We start from the raw sequence: 18,856 nt of genomic DNA on the forward strand, positions 1-18,856 counted from the left end.
CACGTCTATATCCCTAGCGGGGTAGACAGAGCCACCAGTCTTGAAAAGACTGATAGGCCATGCTCAGCTGTTCGGCTAAGTGATAGAATTGAGATTCAAATAGTGACAGGTTGCTAACCCATCGCCTAAAAAAGAATCCCAAGTTTGTAAGCCTATCCCTTAGTCGCCTTTTACGACGTCCAAGGGAAAGAGATAGAGTGGTCCTATTTTTTTGGGTATTGGTGCCGGGAACCACACGGCACAAGATTATAACTCATTCTTCATTCCACGAGGGGTAGGCAGAGACTTCATCTTTCCACTTGTCACGATCACTTAAGACTGTTTTACTACATCTCAATTATTGCTAATAACAATATTGTAAAACGTATTTTCTTTTCTGTCAGTTGTTTAAAAATAGATTTGATGTATTTAATAATAAATTTCTGTTGTGACTTAAATCAATGTCAAAAGGCTTGGCTGTAGAAGAGTAGCACTTAAAGCGTCGAGTTTTGTTACCGTTATTAGGACGAAATCTGTTTTGATATTTTTTAGTACATACAAGAAACCACTCGCAGCTCCGCTCATTTTTAAATATATATATTTTTATTTTGCCCTTTTGTAGCAGTAGGAATTGGTAAAAGTTAAAGCACATTTATTTATTTTTAATGCTCGAGGTCATGCCATGTATATGGTCATGTCACGTGTATGGCCATGTCATGTATCATATTATTTTTGTCGTGGTCATGTCAAATTTAATTATTTTACGTTGAGCAGTTCGGTTGTAATTTGTTTGTCAATCTTTCAGTCACCGTAAGACATTTATTGAGCAAAGGACGAGAATTATAAAATTAAAAAAAATTTATGTAATATAATAAAACACAAACATTTCATTATTAAAAATTTACAGTATATTTCCAATATACATAATATTTATATTGGAAATATACTGTAAGTTTATTTATTTAATACCTTAACATGTTTGACTCACATTCCCAGATAGCTACGAACTCATAGATAGTAGGGATAAAAGGGTTACCCTCGTCTCGTAGCAGTGCTACGAACAGCCGTAGCACAGCTACGAAATCGGAGCTTCTTGCTACGACATTAGGTTGTAGTATTGACAAAAGTCCGTGCGCGGGGCTTTGATCTTATGGGAATTAAAACTTCTTGCCCGAGAATTTGCTCTCGTAGAAATTTTCAGGAAACAGTAGACCACGGGAAATAAACCATGTGCTTTTTTCCTGGCTATAGTCCGCTCTGTAGATGAGCCCAGTGTTAGCCCTTGACCATGGATCCTGCATTTGGTGAGTCAGGTTTTTACAGGAAGGAACTTCCGTCTGATCTCCGCAACCCTTGCAGGGGAACCTAACCCGTATTAGATCATACGGTTACAGGTTAATGTTTTCTCACGATGTTTTCCCTTACCGTAAGAGCATCGGTAAGTTATCAAACTAATATACATAACTTCGAAAATAGTCATTGGTACATGGCCGCGGGATTCGAACCAGTGTCTTTATGCGCAAACACGCGTTTTAACCGACCACCTTACCGATGCGACCACCGTCGCTCTAAAGCTTTAAATAGGTAAGTATAAGATAAGTAAAAATATCTGTGTATTTAGATATCTACATAATATCATCACTACATAGTATAAAACAAAGTCGCTATTTTAGTCTGTTTGTCAGTATGCTTAAATCTTTAAAATTACGCAACGGATTTAGATGCGGTTTTTTGTAACAGGTAGAGTGATTCAAGAGGAAGGTTTTTATGTATAATTTTTTCCGAATTTTGCACCCGTGCGAAGCCGGGGCGGGTCGCTAGTAAATAATAAATCAAAACGCATATAAAGATGTTGCAAGCAGCGCCATCTACTTATAAAGACCTACAACAATCTATAGCAACAGTTCTAAATAGATTTCCAATAGCTAACGCAACATTATTTGTGTTTGTTTCAAACATACATAGATGGCGCTTAGACAGCCAACCTTTTTTTCTCTTCAAAAATACCTTAATATTGGCAGAATGCTTTTTTATTTTCGCCCGAAATTCCTTAAAAAAGATAGAATTGAGAAGGTCTTGATTGAATCCGGTTGTAACTAGCAACCATTTTAGTTATTTTACGAGTATACTAGGTTTAATTTACGAAAAGTAAAGGTTAATGTCAAGTGTTACTTACAAAAAGCTACACAAGATACAATTAGAATCCTTGTTATTTACAAAATGGGGTACAATTACATGAACATAATTCAGCCCTTAAAATTACCTTTAAAACAAAATATGGAATGCATAAATAGTTGATTCTTAACCTTCATACACTCGTACACCAATCCCATGTGTCGTAAGCCGTGAGGTTTTCAGCACGTTAGAATAAGGCCAACACATATCTTTGTCATGGATGACGTCAAAGGTGACTAAGGGAGAGGCTAAAAGACTTTGTTCTTGTAGGGCTAGCAACCTGACATTGGACTGTTCGCGATGGGTTAGCAACCTTTCACTATTTCAATATAGATTCCATCATTAGGCCATACGTAGCCTATCAGTCTTTTCAAGACTGTTGGCTCTGTCTTACCCGCAATATTATACAACACACCACTCCTGTGGTGGTATTTTGTTCTTAGTATCATGCTCGTTCTTTTTACTCGCTCACTCATACTTCCCTCTCATGAATTATCTCTTCCTGCAAAATGTTGCTATTCCACATATTGTCTTCCTTATATTTAACTTTTAACTTGAATAAATAGTAGGAGTATATTTTTTTTCACTAGCCGTAGGTACGTTCGTTAAAAAGTAGTTAATGTTTAGTATAACACGTGTCTCTATTAGCAAATACTTGTATTCTTTTGAGAAATAATTTCTTTAAGAACAGAGCCACATCTGTATCCTTGTTTTGTACGTCAACCCATCAGGACGCCATTTTGTCCTTCCACCAAACATTAAACTGCCAGTATACCGCGGAATGTCTTCTATTATTCACTCATTAAATTTTATATGCGAATGAAATAAACAGGTTGCAGAATCTTATTTTGTTCATGCTACTCTTGACTTTTTGGCGACATCTTTAAACGTCACATGTCACCAGCCAATCACAGCGCGCAAGCAAAATTTGTACGAATTTGAGCATATATACGACCTCCGACTCAACATGGTAAAAGGCTGTTAGGAGGAGCATCAAGCCCTGGTCTTAAAACCGTCCTGGTGTAGTAGTAAATGCCCTTTAGGCAAACTATGTTCACAAAGTCCAAAAAAACAAACAACATCGTCGGTGCCACGTTTCCCCGTTCATAAACTCCTAGTCTGGCGGAAGATCTTCCCTTTATGGCGGCCAAATCAGAATCATCGCGTCCCGTTCCAGCGGTGACCCCGACGTGACAACTTCTCTGAACGCATCTTAACTATAGATGTCATAAGAGATGAAGCTAGAGCCATCAAGAGAGTCACTTCCATCTCCATGCATTAAGCCCGGTTACATTCTCACCTCTCTAGGGAGGAGCACGAGTTGCACCTTCCATCCATGTTACTGGATTGGGTAAGTCAGGGTTGAACATGAAGCGATTCTCATTTGAGTTCCACAAGGTTTGCATTGGAATTTCAGGGAAGAAATTCTCCAAATTTTGAAGGCACCTACATACCAAATACATACAGAACCATCGGTGTCGTGGTTCCCGACACCTATAGATAAAGAACAGGACCACTCCATCTCTTTCCCATGGATGTCGTAAAAGGCGACTAAAGGATAGGCTTATAAACTTGGGATTGTTCTTTATATGAATTTCAATTCTATCATTAAGCCTAACAGCTGAACGTGGTCTATCAGTCTTCTTAAGACTGTTATCTCTGTCTACCCCGTAAGAGATATAGACGTGATTATATGTATGTATGCACCATAAATAATAGGCTCTATGCAAAAGGCAGTACGATATTATATGTATAGTGTACAGTCCCCACATCAACTACACTCAAGTTATTTGCATTCAAAGGTGTCCCATGTCAGAACTTGCGTTGACACATGTCCACCAAACTATCGCTCAATAACGAAATGTAATCTTTAATACTAAAACTTTAAGGTAGATTTTTGAACTTTTCAGTGGTGGATCCGGGTGGTATTATTAAAGGGAAATTAATTGATTGTACGTTGACACGGGTTTAAAAGCAATATCTCTATAGATCTCAGGTAACTATGTAGTAATGAGATTGTAGCGGGAGCGATGATTCCGACTCGACCGTTACCAAAAGGGAAGATCTTCCGCCAGGCTAGGTGTTACACCTGGGGAACCGCGGCTCCGACGATGTTGAGTCGGAGGTTATGTTTATGCTCCAATCCATGAAAGCGATTTAGATTCTTCGCTGCTATTGGCTGAGCGCGTCAATTTCTTTTTTGACAGTTGGTGTGTGACATAAGTGATGTCTCCACAAAATAAAAGTGTGTTCTGTATTGCTTCCACGATAAATAGATCCTTCATGGTAAGCGGAGAGATGTAGTCTGTAGTCTCTGCCTACCTATCTAGGAATTGGCGTGATATATTTATTACTAGCGACCCGCCCCGGCTTTGCAAGGGTGCAAAATTCGGAAAAAATTATACATAGAAGCCTTCCTCTTGAATCACTCTACCTGTTACAAAAAACCGCATCAAAATCCGTTGCGTAATTTTTAAGATTTAAGCATACAGACAAACAGACTAAAATAACGACTTTGTTTTATACTATGTGGTGATTTATTGGCTTTATCCGCAGCTTCGCCCGCGCGTTTTTAGCGCCACCTACACGCACGAATATAGCGCCACATATAAAAGAATACAGGATTTTCGCAAATCCCACGGCAACTAAAGATTTTACCGGGATGAAAAGTACCCTATGTCTTTCTCCAGGCTTTTAATTAAATACGCAATATATTGGTTCAGTTAATAACGAGTGAAGGGTTAATAAGTGTTAGTTGGTTTGGTTAGCTTTTGTATTTATATATTAGTTGGGATTTGCATATATAAATAAAACCACACCTTTTTCCCGGAGGGGTAGGCAGAGACTACATTTATTTTGCATACTATTCTGGAATACCATTGCCATTATAAAAATAAACTTCAGATCCCTACTGATGTACATAATCGTCCAAAAACAGAATTCATAATTCAAACAGGCATAAAATATTGCTATATCTTGCGAAAAAATATGGCGATAAAAAGAGCGGTACTTGGTTATACAGCGAAAATTTGTTCTGGCTTAAAAGTCATATGAAAATGGTATGTGATATATCTGCGATAGAGTATATTTTGCTTTGAACTTAGTAAAAATCTTTGGGCTATAGAAAATTTAAACAGAATTTTAAGTTTTTGATCGATATCTCTCTTCTTACACAAATACTTAACTTCTTATTGGGAAGGATAATTTAGTCCTTTTAGTAGAAATATTAATACTTCATTTTATCAGTCTTTATAAAATTTAAAAAAATAAATTAAACTTTAAAGCGATTCTAAAATATTAAACGGAACGTTTTACCAAATTTTCCGTCAAAACGGCAAAAACTAAACGTAGGTATAAAGTTAAATTATCTGTTACGTTAGTATTTTGTTTATCTAATTTTCCAAGTCTCAGTGCAGGTTGGGTTGCACCCAATGTACCTTTAGGGAGCATCGCATAAGGAGAAAATAGATTAGGGAATTTTTTTAAGTAATGAATTGCAGAAAATATTTTTTTTTCTGCTGCATTCGTTTTCATGCAAAAACTCAAGTCATTCTGCGTCATAGTATAGCAAACGGCAACTCATTTTGTCTCAAAAAATTAGGGTTAACCCTTAACATTAAATGTAAAGAACTTTACTCAGAAAACCAGTGTAATGTGACGTTGGATTCTAACCCCGCTTACGGGACAATATTTAGGATATTATTTATTTTATTTATTTACTAGCGACCCGCCCCGGCTTCGCACGGATGCACAGCCGATACTAAATACATATATCTCTATTAGAACTAACTAAAGGACCGCCCGCAAAGCGGCTAACTAAGTCTTGCTCACTTCGCAACGGGCCGTGCAGCAGAAATCGTAATATTTTAATTTCACCACAACTTCAAAACCAAACGTCCAATTTTAATCATTCAAAGACCAAATATTATCTACATAAACTGTACTTATTGATGAAATTATTTATTTTGATAAGGATTAATAGCATGAGTAAAAAAAACGCGTTTAAATGTAGACCAAAAAAAATTCAAGATTTTTAAATAAAAATGTGGTTGTTGTGCCTCAGTCGACATAGATAGGTATAGTGTGTCGCGGACTTTTTAGTAGATATTTATAAGATCTACAATTAAATAAAACATTTTATGGTTCTATCTTTTGTAGTTTAGGCAGCGTACGCAAAATAAGTAACTTTTTGGTTGATTTTTTTCAGTTTGTGTCCGAAATATCCAAATATATTACGAAACCCTATTTTTTTCCAAAATAAAATATAGTCTATATTACTCGTGGATAATGTAGCTATCGAATGGTGAAAGAATTTTTAAAATCGGTCCAGTAGTTTTTGAGCCTATTTATTACAACCAAACAAACAAAGTTTTCCACTTTATATAATATTAGTGTAGATATACATACATACATACATACATAAAATCACGCCTCTTTCCCGGAGGGGTAGGCAGAGACTACCTCTTTCCACTTGCCACGATCTCTGCATACTTCTTTCGCTTCGTCCACATTCATAACTCTCTTCATACAAGCTCGGCGGTTTCGGGTACTTTTGACCTGACCCTTTACCAGGACGTCCTTAATTTGATCAAGATACGTTCGTCTAGGTCTTCCCACTCCGACCTTTCCCTCCACACTCTCCTTGTATATCTGCTTAGTCAACCTGCTTTCATTCATCCTCTCCACATGACCGAACCATCTTAACATACCCTTTTCTATTCCTGTAACTACATCTTCTTTCACATCACAACATTCCCTTATCACGCTGTTCCTTATCCTGTCACTCAATTTCACACCCATCATACTCCTTAACGCTCTCATTTCCACTGCATTTATTCTGCTTTCATGCTTCTTTTGCCATACCCAACTTTCACTCCCATACATTAATGTCGGGACCAACACGCCCCTGTGCACAGCCAGTCGAGCCTTTTTGGATAGTTTCTGACTGCTCATAAAGGCATGCAAAGCTCCATTCACCATGTTCCCCGCGTTCACTCTCCTTTCAATATCACTATCATACTTGCCATCTGATGTAAACTTTGATCCTAGATATACAAACTCTTTCACTTGCTCCACTTTTTCTCCTCCAATCAAAATATTACATGCTGTCATTTCTTTCTCCATTTCAAAAACCAGTGTTTTAGTTTTACTTACGTTCACTTTCATTCCTTTCTCTTTTAAAGCTTCATGCATACAGTTTACCATCTCCTGTAACTCCTCCGCTGATGACGCCAGTATAACCTGATCGTCGGCATAGAGCAGACATTTGACGAGTAACTCATTCATCCTTAATCCACTTTTAGACTCTTTCAAATCTGTCAAACAGCTATCCATAAATAGGTTGAACAGCCACGGTGACGCAACACATCCTTGCCTAACGCCTTTCTCAATCTTAAACCACTCAGTGTGCGCTCCGTTTATCCTGACACAAGCACTCGAATCCTCATATAAGGATTTCAGTGCTCGTATTAAGAGACTGCTCACCCCATGCATAGAAAGTGCTGACCACAATTCATTCCTCTCAACTCTGTCATAGGCCTTTTCCAGATCTACGAATGTGCAATAGACTTTTTGACTCTTGGCCAAAAACTTTTCGGCTATGCACCGCAAGGAAAAGACCTGATCAGTACATCCCATTCCCTTTCGAAATCCCGCTTGAGCATCCCATATTTTGTCATCAGTTTCATTCCTGACTCTATTAATCAATACCTTAGCATACAATTTGCCGACGACGCTAAGCAGGCTTATACCACGATAATTTTTGCAGTCCAGCTGTGACCCTTTTCCTTTGTAAAGTGGCACGATAACAGCCTTACACCAATCTTTTGGTACTCGGCCGCTTCTCCAACACAAATTGAAAAGGCAGTACAACTGACTAGCTACTACGCCTTTTCCTGCTTTAAGCATCTCGACCGACACTCTATCACACCCAGCAGCCTTTCCCGCTTTCATACTCTTAAGTGCTTCCACAATTTCGAACATTTCAATTTCGCCTTCCATCTCATTCTCTTTTTCTTCGCTATAGCAGAAATCTTTCTTATTTCCTTCCTTTTTTTCAAATAAACTTTCAAAATAGTCCTTCCATATCTTTAGTACACATTCTTCTCCTTTCACAACGCTACCATCCTGGCATCTGATCCTAGTCAGCTCTCTGGTTATAGTATTTCCTCGGGCTGACCTTACGGATTTCCAGAATACTTTCAGATTTGACTGAAAGTCTTCCGATAGCCTTTTATCAAAATCCTCTTTATACTCTTCTTTCTTTCTAATCACAGCTTTCTTAACCAAATCTTTCATTTTCTTATATTCCTTACGTGCTTCATTCACATCTTCATCTATAACCTCTTGCATTCTTAAGTTAGCTTTTGCTGCTAACAAATCCAGCCATGCTTTCTTCTTTAATCGCACAAGTTCTTGCACATCTTTACTCATCCACGCATTTTTGTGATTTTTTCCTTTCCTTCTTCTACTTACACCACACACTTCAACAGCTACTTTCACAATTCTTTCTTTAAATTCCTTCCATCCATCTTCAATATCGCTCATTTCCTCTAAATCTTCAAATTCATCCTTCAGTCTATTAATATACTTCTTACCTACATCCATATCTTGCAAATTTTCTACTTTTACTCTTTCCAAAGCGCTGTAGATATATTTATGTACAACAAGAAAAATAAGCAAAAAAAACTTAAAATAAAGAGAAATTCAGTACAAGGGCACTACTTATTTCTAGAGAAATTTCTTCCAGCAGGCCCACGACAGGAAAGTGTAAAGATATGCATATTTGTTACCACTCATAAACCAGTAATTTTTAGAAGCTATATTATATACAGGTCGAAATAAGAAAAACTCTGTTTTGAAGTCAGTTAGTTAATTAAATAAGATGAGTATAAAATTACTATACAAACAGCTTTACGAGACTGTTGGTTCTATCTACCCGGCAAGGGATAAAGACGTGATTATATGTTGTTGTTGTATGTTAAGTTGCGGACGTCTCAAAAAGGAAGATGTAAAGATAGCCTATCTTAACTTTTAATGTGGTATGTCCTTTTTAGTTTTTTTTATTATTTTTGTCATAGACATTTGCGGAAGATCAGCGTTGTAGCTAACACTGTGACATTTGCTGACCGGAGACACTTTTCTTTCATTTATAATTATAAATCGTCGTATTTTTTTATGTGTTTTTTGTATGTAGGTTCCGTAGCAAGTGCTTGTATGTCATATGTATTTATAAATGAAACCTGAAACTAATGGAAAAATACACAATAAAAACTTTCTTAGCACCTTTTCTTCACACACAACAAACAAACGGAAACTTCCATTGAAGGCTATATATCTATTTTTGTTTTACGTCCAGGGTTAACCACAGAAATCGGAATTATACAAGATGATAGAAAGGACATTTGTGTTTGAGGCTAAGGGAATGATGTTTTTTGTCATCTTGTACGCACACAGATTTTGCGCAGTTGTAAAACTGTCAATTAAGCTCATAATTGAGAGTATATATAAAAAAATATGGTATAAAAAGCATTCGTACGTCACCCGTACTTACCACTTTACATAAACATCCTCTTGGCATTAGCCAGAATAGGTCAAGTTGTGTCATCACCACTCTGGAGAGGAGCGCGATTAGGTAAGTCAGGTTTTTACACGAAGCAACTCCTATCGGACCTCCGCAACATAACTAATATTTGATCATAGTTGTACATTTAGTCAGCAAGTGAATTCAGCCGATATTTGATCATTTAGTTGCTTAGGTGTGTAGGTTTTCTCACGATGTTTCCTCTAAACTTAAGAGCATCAGTTAGCAATAAAAACTATCGTACATAACTTAGAAAACATTCGAATCATTGGCACATGCCCTCGGTAGGAAGTGCTCCACCCTGTTTGCGAGCACCTTAACCGTTCAGCCGTCGACGCCCTACTTACCACTTCTATAGTCTCATTCTAAATTCTATGGTCTAGGGTCAATATGACCCGATCTTTTTCCAGGCGATGCGGTCGTCGGCGCAGTGTTAACTGGCACCAGATGACGGCTAATAACATTTGGTTGACAACCACCGCGGTCGGGCGACAGGGATGACGTTGGTGATGTTATATAGAAATGATAATACCACTGTCTCTAATTCATCATTAAATTACTTATAACCTTTATTTTTTGGTAATTACTGTGGTTTGCCACCGCAAACCACAGTAACACGACACTTTAACACCCCATTTGAACCACCGTTCAAACGGGATGCTCGAATAAAACTGGGTGATAAAGTAATAATTTAAGACAACAGTAAAGTTTTGTGTGACTATAAACTCTATTGCAATTTGATATGTGGTTTATGAATTAAAAAATAATACTTATGCCACCTCAACACGAGAAAATTTGGTGAATTTTTTCAATCTCCGCTTATTTATTTATTTATTCTCAGACATCAAAGGCCCATAGATACATGACTTACAGACTAACATACATATCATTATAACTTTAAAAAAGGACACTTTTTTGCTGTTCTTTTGATGTCGTAGCTTTTATTGCCTTTTTGATACCTTTAAGCGAGAGTTCTGCATCGATGAAGGTCGCTAAGGGCTCTGTAGGGACTCGGGTCACAAATGAAATAAAGTTGACCCCGTGGCCCAGACTCCATCTTTTCGGCTTTCAACACGATGTATTAAGTATTTTGCCATCGACCATAGTGGCGTGAAATAAGCGATAGCGTCGTCGGTTTATCGGGACATTGCTTAGAAAAACAGCTGACAATTTTTATCTTTAGCTATATTTTGGAGCATGTAACATAATCACACCCAAATAATATCGACACACATTTCCTCAGCTCTATATAAGTCCCGCCCACCGCCTTCAGGCCGGGGTTGAGGGCTAGTGTATAAGGGCGGTCGCGATGCTTCAGCGTTCACTCGCGTTACGATTCCCGTTCAGTCGGGGCGCGTCCCGGCTCCAAGCGACAACACGACCGCGCGCGTATGTATTAAAAAAATACGGTTCTTTATTTAAAAAGTTTTAAATTTTGTATGGTGTGTGTTTGATTTTTGGTGAGTCTTCGGGTCGGTCGCTGATTGGTAATGTAGACTACGTTGTTCTTTTTCTGAAATGTTCTTAACTAATTGTTTACTAATACTGGCTGGCTAATAGCAAAAATAATCCATCCAGATTATGATTTTTTTTTGTGTTTTATCTATTGATAGAACTGCCCTGTCTCATGGTTTTTCATCGATATGATACAATTTGACCGAATAATCTCCGTTTTAAGAGGTGTATACTTTATAAATAAATACAGTTTTAAAAATATTCTATACCTAAATATTTAAACCAAATAACTTAATGTTATTACTTAATACGGTTTTACGTGTTATGACTACGTCCTCTGGCATTTCGGTAGATAAGGGTTAGCACCTAATTCTGGTAAAATAGTTATTGCGACCCAAACCGAACCTTTTTGGTCGCGCGGTTACTAAATAAATCCTCACTAACAATATGAATAACAAAATGTTATTGCGCACTTGTTTGTTTTTCTCAACGCGAACGTAAAATTTTATGACATTTTCTGACCCCGATCCGTAACTTACATGTCAAGAAAAGGCCAACGATATCCTATTTATCGTGGGAGCTCGTATTTTTAACGTCCATGTAAAGAATCTGTGGAATAGAGTGAAATTCTTTACATCTCACAAATATTAAAAAACAGGGACATTAAAGGTTTTTATTTTGAGCGTCTTTTCCGTGGTACGCTGACTTTGTATACATATATAAAAAAACATAGATTTGTAAAGACTTAGAAAAAGATTACACTTAAAACTAATCGAAATAGCATATCTTCTTATATCATAACATATAATAATTCAAGATTTGGACGTTTGTCTGATCTATAAAATTTGAAGATCAAACGTACGATAAATCTGTACTTAAATCTACAGTCTAAATTATTAACTAGTAAAACTGGGTTCAAGAAAGATCATTGACGTACAAAAACTATAGTTGATCGAAGAGAAAGATGATATACTTCTAACGTCATAACTCTTTTTTACCAGTCGAGCAAAGTAAGACACCTTTGCTTGTTAATACTAGGGCGGGGTTAACCTTGGCTGAACTTAGTGACAAAATTGATCACGTACACATTTCTGTAGGTTGGAAAAGTCACTCGGCACTCGCACGGTTAAACCCGGGGGAAATTCACTTCGGTAATTAGCCTTTGTATAAAAATTACGTTGTTTTGACATTAGTGGGTAAGTTTTGAAAATTGGTTCTTATAACTTAAGATTAGTTCTTCAACCTGTTATTAGATGGCGTTGTTCATTATTATTCTTATAATAAGATCGCGCTATGGTTTTGTGTTAGTCATTTGCCATAATAAAGTTTATTTTCTTACATATTTACGTCATTGGTTGTTTTATTTCGGCATCAGAGGGACTAGTGTCTCATAGCTAAGTATGGAATTGTACATTAGTATTTACGATTCTATACGTTCCGGTAAAAGTTCATTTTTCATTTGCGGATAGGTAGTTATCTTAATTAAGATGCTGGTTTTTTTATACATAATAAATTTATGTTAATATATTTGGTTCAGTATATTTTGCGTGAAAGATAAACAAACATAAGTTTCGCAAATCCCAAGGGAACAATTCTTACATCCGGGATTAAACTATGCAAAATTTCAAGAAGATTACGTCCCTACATACATATAATCACGTGCGTATCCCTTTTGGGGTAGACAGAGCCAACAGTCGCACACATAAAGATGGAATTGACATATTTAAATAGCGACAAGTTGCTTGCCCGTAGCGTAGCCAAAGAGCGTCAGTAGTCGAGTCGGTAAAGTGCCCGGTAAAAATGCGTGATGCGCAGAAAGGCACAGGTTTAAATCCCATTTCGGCCATGTACCAATGACTATTTTATTTTATTTTCAAAATAATGGACATACCATTATTTTGAGTACTAACCAATGCTCTTACGGTGAGGGAAAACGTCGTGACGAAATCTGCCATTCAGGAAACTGGATGTGTAACCATGGAGCCAATACGGGTTGGGTTTACCTGCAAAGGTTGTGGAGGTCAGATAGAAGTGGCTTTGTATAAAAACCTCGTCTTATCCTCCATGCAGGTCTCATTTGCGCACCATTCTTACTATTCCTACCCACAAGACTTCCTTCTAGTCCTTTTCCTTCTCTGCTCATGCTGTACGACTGTGTAATTCCTTACCGCATGATATTCGCGATTCCCAAACTCTTTCTTCATTCAAACGACGAGTTAAAGACTATTATCTCTTGAAATATACTTATATGTTATATATATATATATTAGTATGTTTATGTAGTTTATTACTGTCATTTATTTAATTGTTACATGTTTTATTATGTAAGAATTAGCATGTATCTTTAGTTAAATATGTTAAACGTTATTAATGCACAAGCCATACCGCTCCAAAATTCATCTCTCCTCTCATGGGCCTACTGGAAGAGATTTCTTTTGAAATAACTAGCACCTTTGTACTAGAATTACTGTATTAAATGCTCCTGTATATAATTTTGTGTGCATAAATAAATAAATAAAATAAACAAAAACCTGACTCAACCTATCCAGGATCCCTGGTCAAAGGTAAACACCGGGCTCCTCTCCGGAGAGGTGAGGATGCTACCGAGACTAAAGCCAAGAGGGAGATTTCTGGCCCATAAATGGCCTAAAAGAAGAATCTCAATTTACGACGTCCATGCGATAGTGATAGAGTGGTCCTATTATAAACTGCCGAGAACCACACGACACAAATATATTGGTTGAAAATATAAAGCGTAAATTGGTAACGAAAGATAAAACAAACGCAAACTCACTTTCGAATTTATAATATTAAGTAAGTATGAAGTATGTAATGTATGCGAAAGTTTTAACGTATGCGTAGAAGTAAAGTTTAATTTTATCAGATGTAAGCTTTGATAATTGCGATTTTGTGTTTGTACTTAAGGTGATAACCGTGTGGTTCCCGGAAGATTTCCGTTTTGAAGATTTTTTTTGTAGGTATTGTGTAGACAAGTGAATGTGTAACCATAATACAACACGGGTAAGGTTTTCCTGCAAAGGTTGCGGAAGTCAGATGGGAGTCGCTTAGTGGGAAATCTTACATACATATGGTCAGGTCTATATCCCTTGTGGGGGAGACAGAGCTAACAGTCTTGAAAAGACTGATAGGTCACGCTCAGCTATTTGGCTTAATGATAGAATTGAGATTCAAATAGTGACAGGTTGCTAGCCCATCGCCTAAAAAAGAATCCCAAGTTTGTAAGCCTATACCTTAGTCGCCTTTTACGACATCCATGGGAAAGAGATGGAGTGGTCCTTTTCTTTTTTGTACTGGTGCCGGGAACCACACAGCAAGTGGGAAATCTTGACACATAAAATCTTGGATCGTGGTCAAAAACGGCGCACCCCGGGTTTCTCCTCAGAGCGGGGAGAATGTAACCGGAGACTAACGGTAGGAGAAGGCGGATTTTATGAAAATATGTAAAATAACATATAAATGTGACGGGCATATACCAAGAAACTATTTTTTGTTCGGATAAAAAGTCTATTTGTGCTGTGTGGTTACTGGCACTAATAGAAAAAGAATAGAACCACTCCATCTACTACCATGGATGTCTTAATGGCGACTAAGGGATAGGCTTATAAACTTGGATTTTTTCTTTTAGGCGATGGGCCAGCAACCTGTCACTATTTGAATCTCAATTCTATTATTAAGCCAAATCACTGAACGTGGCCTATTGGTCTTTTCGAAACTGTTGGCTCTGTCTACCCTGTGATTGTATATATATATATATATGTTTAGATAAACGCGGGAAAAACTGCAAGCATATACTATATTTACTTAAGCGTATCACTCGTACGTAATAAACACACTTCTTACCTCTATGGGTACTTACTGTATGAGTTCTCAAATCCAACCTACGATTTGTAGGCAGGACCGGGTCTGATCCAATTTGAATATCCGATTAGCGGATCTTATCAGGATGCCGATAATTCTGGAAATTAGCTTTCCAAGTTCATTAATCCGATGCGCCGTGATGATTATAGTCCACGGTTTGATATCCAGTTTAGGTTTATTACTTGCACTTAAATGTTAAAAAATCAGTAAGAAACATTTAAGTTTTTAAAAGATATTATTTTTTTTATTTAATATCAGGAGTATGATGCTTTTACTCACAGTTTTAATGATATTTGTCATAACATTACAATTTAAATTCCAACATCAAGTCATTTTTCACGTGCCCTTCGCAGTTTATGTCTACCCCGTTAGACAAAAAGATGAGAATACATATAAGTTAATAAAGGAAAAATATTGCAAACTTGAACCTCTTCTTTAAAACGAAGAGATACTTTTCTGCCGTGTGGATCCCGCCATCAATAAAAAAAAAGAATAGGACACACTCCATCTCTTTCCCATGGATGTTGCAAAAGGCAACTAAGAACTATTTATTAACTGAGGATTCTGTTTTTAGGCGATTTGCCATCAACCTAGCACTATTTGAGTCTCAATTCTATCATTACACCAAACCGAAATCAAACAGCTGAACGTGGCCTTTCAATCTTTTCATGACTGTTGGCTCTGTCTACCGCGCAAGGGATATATATAGACGTAATTGTAAGGCTACTTGTCATCTGAATCTTGACTATCATTGAAATTATTATTGACGTGGTTCTTAAGTCATGCGAATGTCTACCCCGTAAAGGGCTTTACACATGTATGCAGACTACGTTTGTGTTTGTTAACGTTTTACGTTAAAATAAAACGTCATCCATCATCATCATATGTCTACCCTTCAAGGGATATAGACGTGATTATACAGGGTGACATTTAAAACAACTGCATCCTTTTAAACATAGACTATACCCATGCTTCTGAGCTGTTTGAGCCTATTTTTATTTAAATTAAACGTCATCATTTTCACATTAAAAAAATCCTCAAAAACTACGTCACGCGCTTTATTAAAAACCAATACTACAAAAAGAAATTAAAACTAAACATGTCAATAAATGTCTGAAAAATAAATTATTTTTATAGTATCAAGATCAAGTAAAGTACAGAGTTGTCGAGATCGCTCAGCTGAATGAATTGTGTCGTTGACCTCTGAATCTTACGCGTCGCTTTTCCGCCGGCCGGGGTGATATGACGTATTTAGTTTTAGGATCGTGGATTTTGATACTTTTATTTTTTTTCGTACTTTCTGAAATATGAACCGATATTTTTCTTTTAACATTTTTAAATATCCTTTAGATGAGTACACTTAACAGTTAAATTTATGCAGTTGAATTAAAAGTCACCCTGTATGTATGTATGTCATCCAACCTTTTGCTGCGCTTACCGACTGCAACCACTCAATTACTCAATAAAGTGCGATACATTAAATGTGGTCGTATAAAAAGCGACCTGTAATAGTAAGTGCTTCTTTATAGCTTTTTAATCCACTTACCGTTCGTTATAACTCGATCTTTATAACCCTTCATAAGTAAAGTGCTTCTATTTATTTATTCTTTATTGTAACATTTACAATTCGTAATGTACAATAGTCGGAATTAATGCTAATAGCATTATCTAACAGTCTACCATTGGGTTAAGCAGATAACCTTTGTGTAGGTGAATCTCAATTCTCAAAACAGCAGAGCGTGGCCAAATGGGTTTTCAAGACTATTGGCTCTGTCAACCCCGCATGGGATATAGACGTGATTATATGTACGTATGTCTGAAAATTACCACATAAATAAAAAAGACGGAAAGCTTAGATAAACGCGGGTGGCGTTCTGGGAAAAGCTAGTGCAAAATCATTTGTTTTCACTATAAGATAAAACACACATTGGAAATTTGAAACCCCGAAAATTGAATCCAGGCATAATTTATTATCCCGAACAAAATTAAACATCGTTTTGTATGAGGCTTTCAATTATCATTTTAATTAGTGACTGGTCATTCATCACACAACGTTGTCTTTTTGAGGGAAATTAATGGAAACGTACCATTTTAATAAAGTGGGTTTAGGAAATGATGCAAAATGAAAAAGCCGTTAGAAAATTAAATTTTTAGCTTTATTAAGGTAATCGCAGATTTCGCCGCGTTGGTGGTATTTTGCGCGTGGTCTTTTATAAATGCAAAATTCTGACCTCTTGCCCTGATCTTTCGCCAGGACAAAAATATAAAATTTCTTATTTTAAATTTTTTTTCTTAACAATCTTCTAAATACACAAATAATACAGTAACATTGCAAGAGACTGGTAACTTGTTCTTTTTTCCAAATCGGTAAATTGAGTAAGCATTCATGCGTCAGCCATTATTCAGTTCACATGCACTGAATATTGCGCCTCCGTCAGATTATCTTGATAAATTGGTTTATGTCGCGCACTTCAGCGAGACTTGATCGATGGTGACGACGATACGGCATTGTCTGGTTGTAAAAGCCTTTATGGAAAATCTTTATTTTCGATAAAGGAATGAATAAGTAATAGTTTAAACGAAAGAAAATGGACTAGAAAAGCTGTCACTTTATGAATCTTAATTTCAGGTGAACCTGCCTTTAAATCTAATTTTTACGCTGTCTAATTAGTAATTCGCAAGAAAAGTTACTTCTTTTTTGTTGTTTCAAAAATCTACATGAGTAACTCCACCCACACCTTCGGGCCGTTTTAAAATAACTTCACAAACTTCTATTTGCACGCCGTCTCAAACCCTGTTATTATCAAAATTTATTTTACTTTTGCCTCTTTAGTTTGAAATCCCTCGGGAGGTGCTTACCAATTTGGAATTACTTCCGCAGCTAACGACCTTTTGTTTCGTCAAGTTTCTATCTCAAACTAATTAGCTTTGAACTTCGTCGTGTCAAGAGTTTTGTGAGGAAAATATTTGGGCAGCAAAGTCTTAATAAATAAATGCTGTAAAAAGATGTAGATTAATACATTTGTACATATATTGTTAGCGACGCGCTTACTTAGGTTTTAATTTGTAATTATAGGTAGGCTAGGTAGGTAATTACTTAGTATTGTAATTATTTAGATTTATATTTCAGGTATTAATTGTTCACACTATATTATCAAGAGTGTTGCATCCACAATTGTTTATGGTTTTAAAATGTATCCGAAGTTGTCTGTGGTAACGCACGCTCGCGCCAATTTTAAATTTGGAACTCGGTCTTGGTCGGCGCGCAGAGAACCAAGCGCGCCAAAATTTCTCTATGCGTTAGTTTTAATTATTTAATCAGTCTTGTCTGTTCAAAATAAAGTTATTTTCAAACTGAATGCGTGCGTTTTCCAACAGTCTTGAAAAGACTATAAGCTCTATAAGTGGGGGCTCATTATTTAAGCAATAGTATATCTCATTAAGTATAAAGATCAGGATGTTAATTATGACTAATTATGTATTTTACCGCGGTATTAGAACTCAGAATCTCAAAATAGATTGCCAGAACTACTAGACTACAAAGTCAAGCACGGTAGGATTGCAGGTCACAAGTCGTCTGAGTTAGTTAGTTAGTGACTCTTAGTTAGTGGAAACAAGAAACTAGTCGAGGTCTCGTCTCAAGCCACTTCACTTTGACAAAGTCTGTTTGTGTTATGATATATGAAGACTTGCATTGTTTTTTTTTTTTGAATTTTATAAAAGCGTGCCGTGTGGTTCCCGGCACTATTACAAAAAAGAATAGGACCACTCCATCTCTTTCCCATG

At 36.7% G+C, this 18,856-nt stretch overlaps 1 protein-coding gene across 2 annotated transcripts in view; it reads left to right on the plus strand.

The window, feature by feature from the left end:
• The first annotated feature begins 11,077 nt into the window (after positions 1-11,077).
• The window catches only part of LOC106138751 (U8-agatoxin-Ao1a), a 35,424-nt gene continuing 27,645 nt past the window's right edge, over positions 11,078-18,856 (plus strand). For both annotated transcript variants that reach the window (XM_060950332.1, XM_060950333.1), the window contains exon 1: positions 11,078-11,125. The gene's annotated coding sequence lies outside the window, so the exon portion shown is untranslated. The remainder of the gene's footprint in view (positions 11,126-18,856) is intronic.

This window comes from Amyelois transitella, chromosome 21 (assembly GCF_032362555.1).
Source record: "Amyelois transitella isolate CPQ chromosome 21, ilAmyTran1.1, whole genome shotgun sequence".
NCBI lineage: Eukaryota > Metazoa > Arthropoda > Insecta > Lepidoptera > Pyralidae > Amyelois > Amyelois transitella.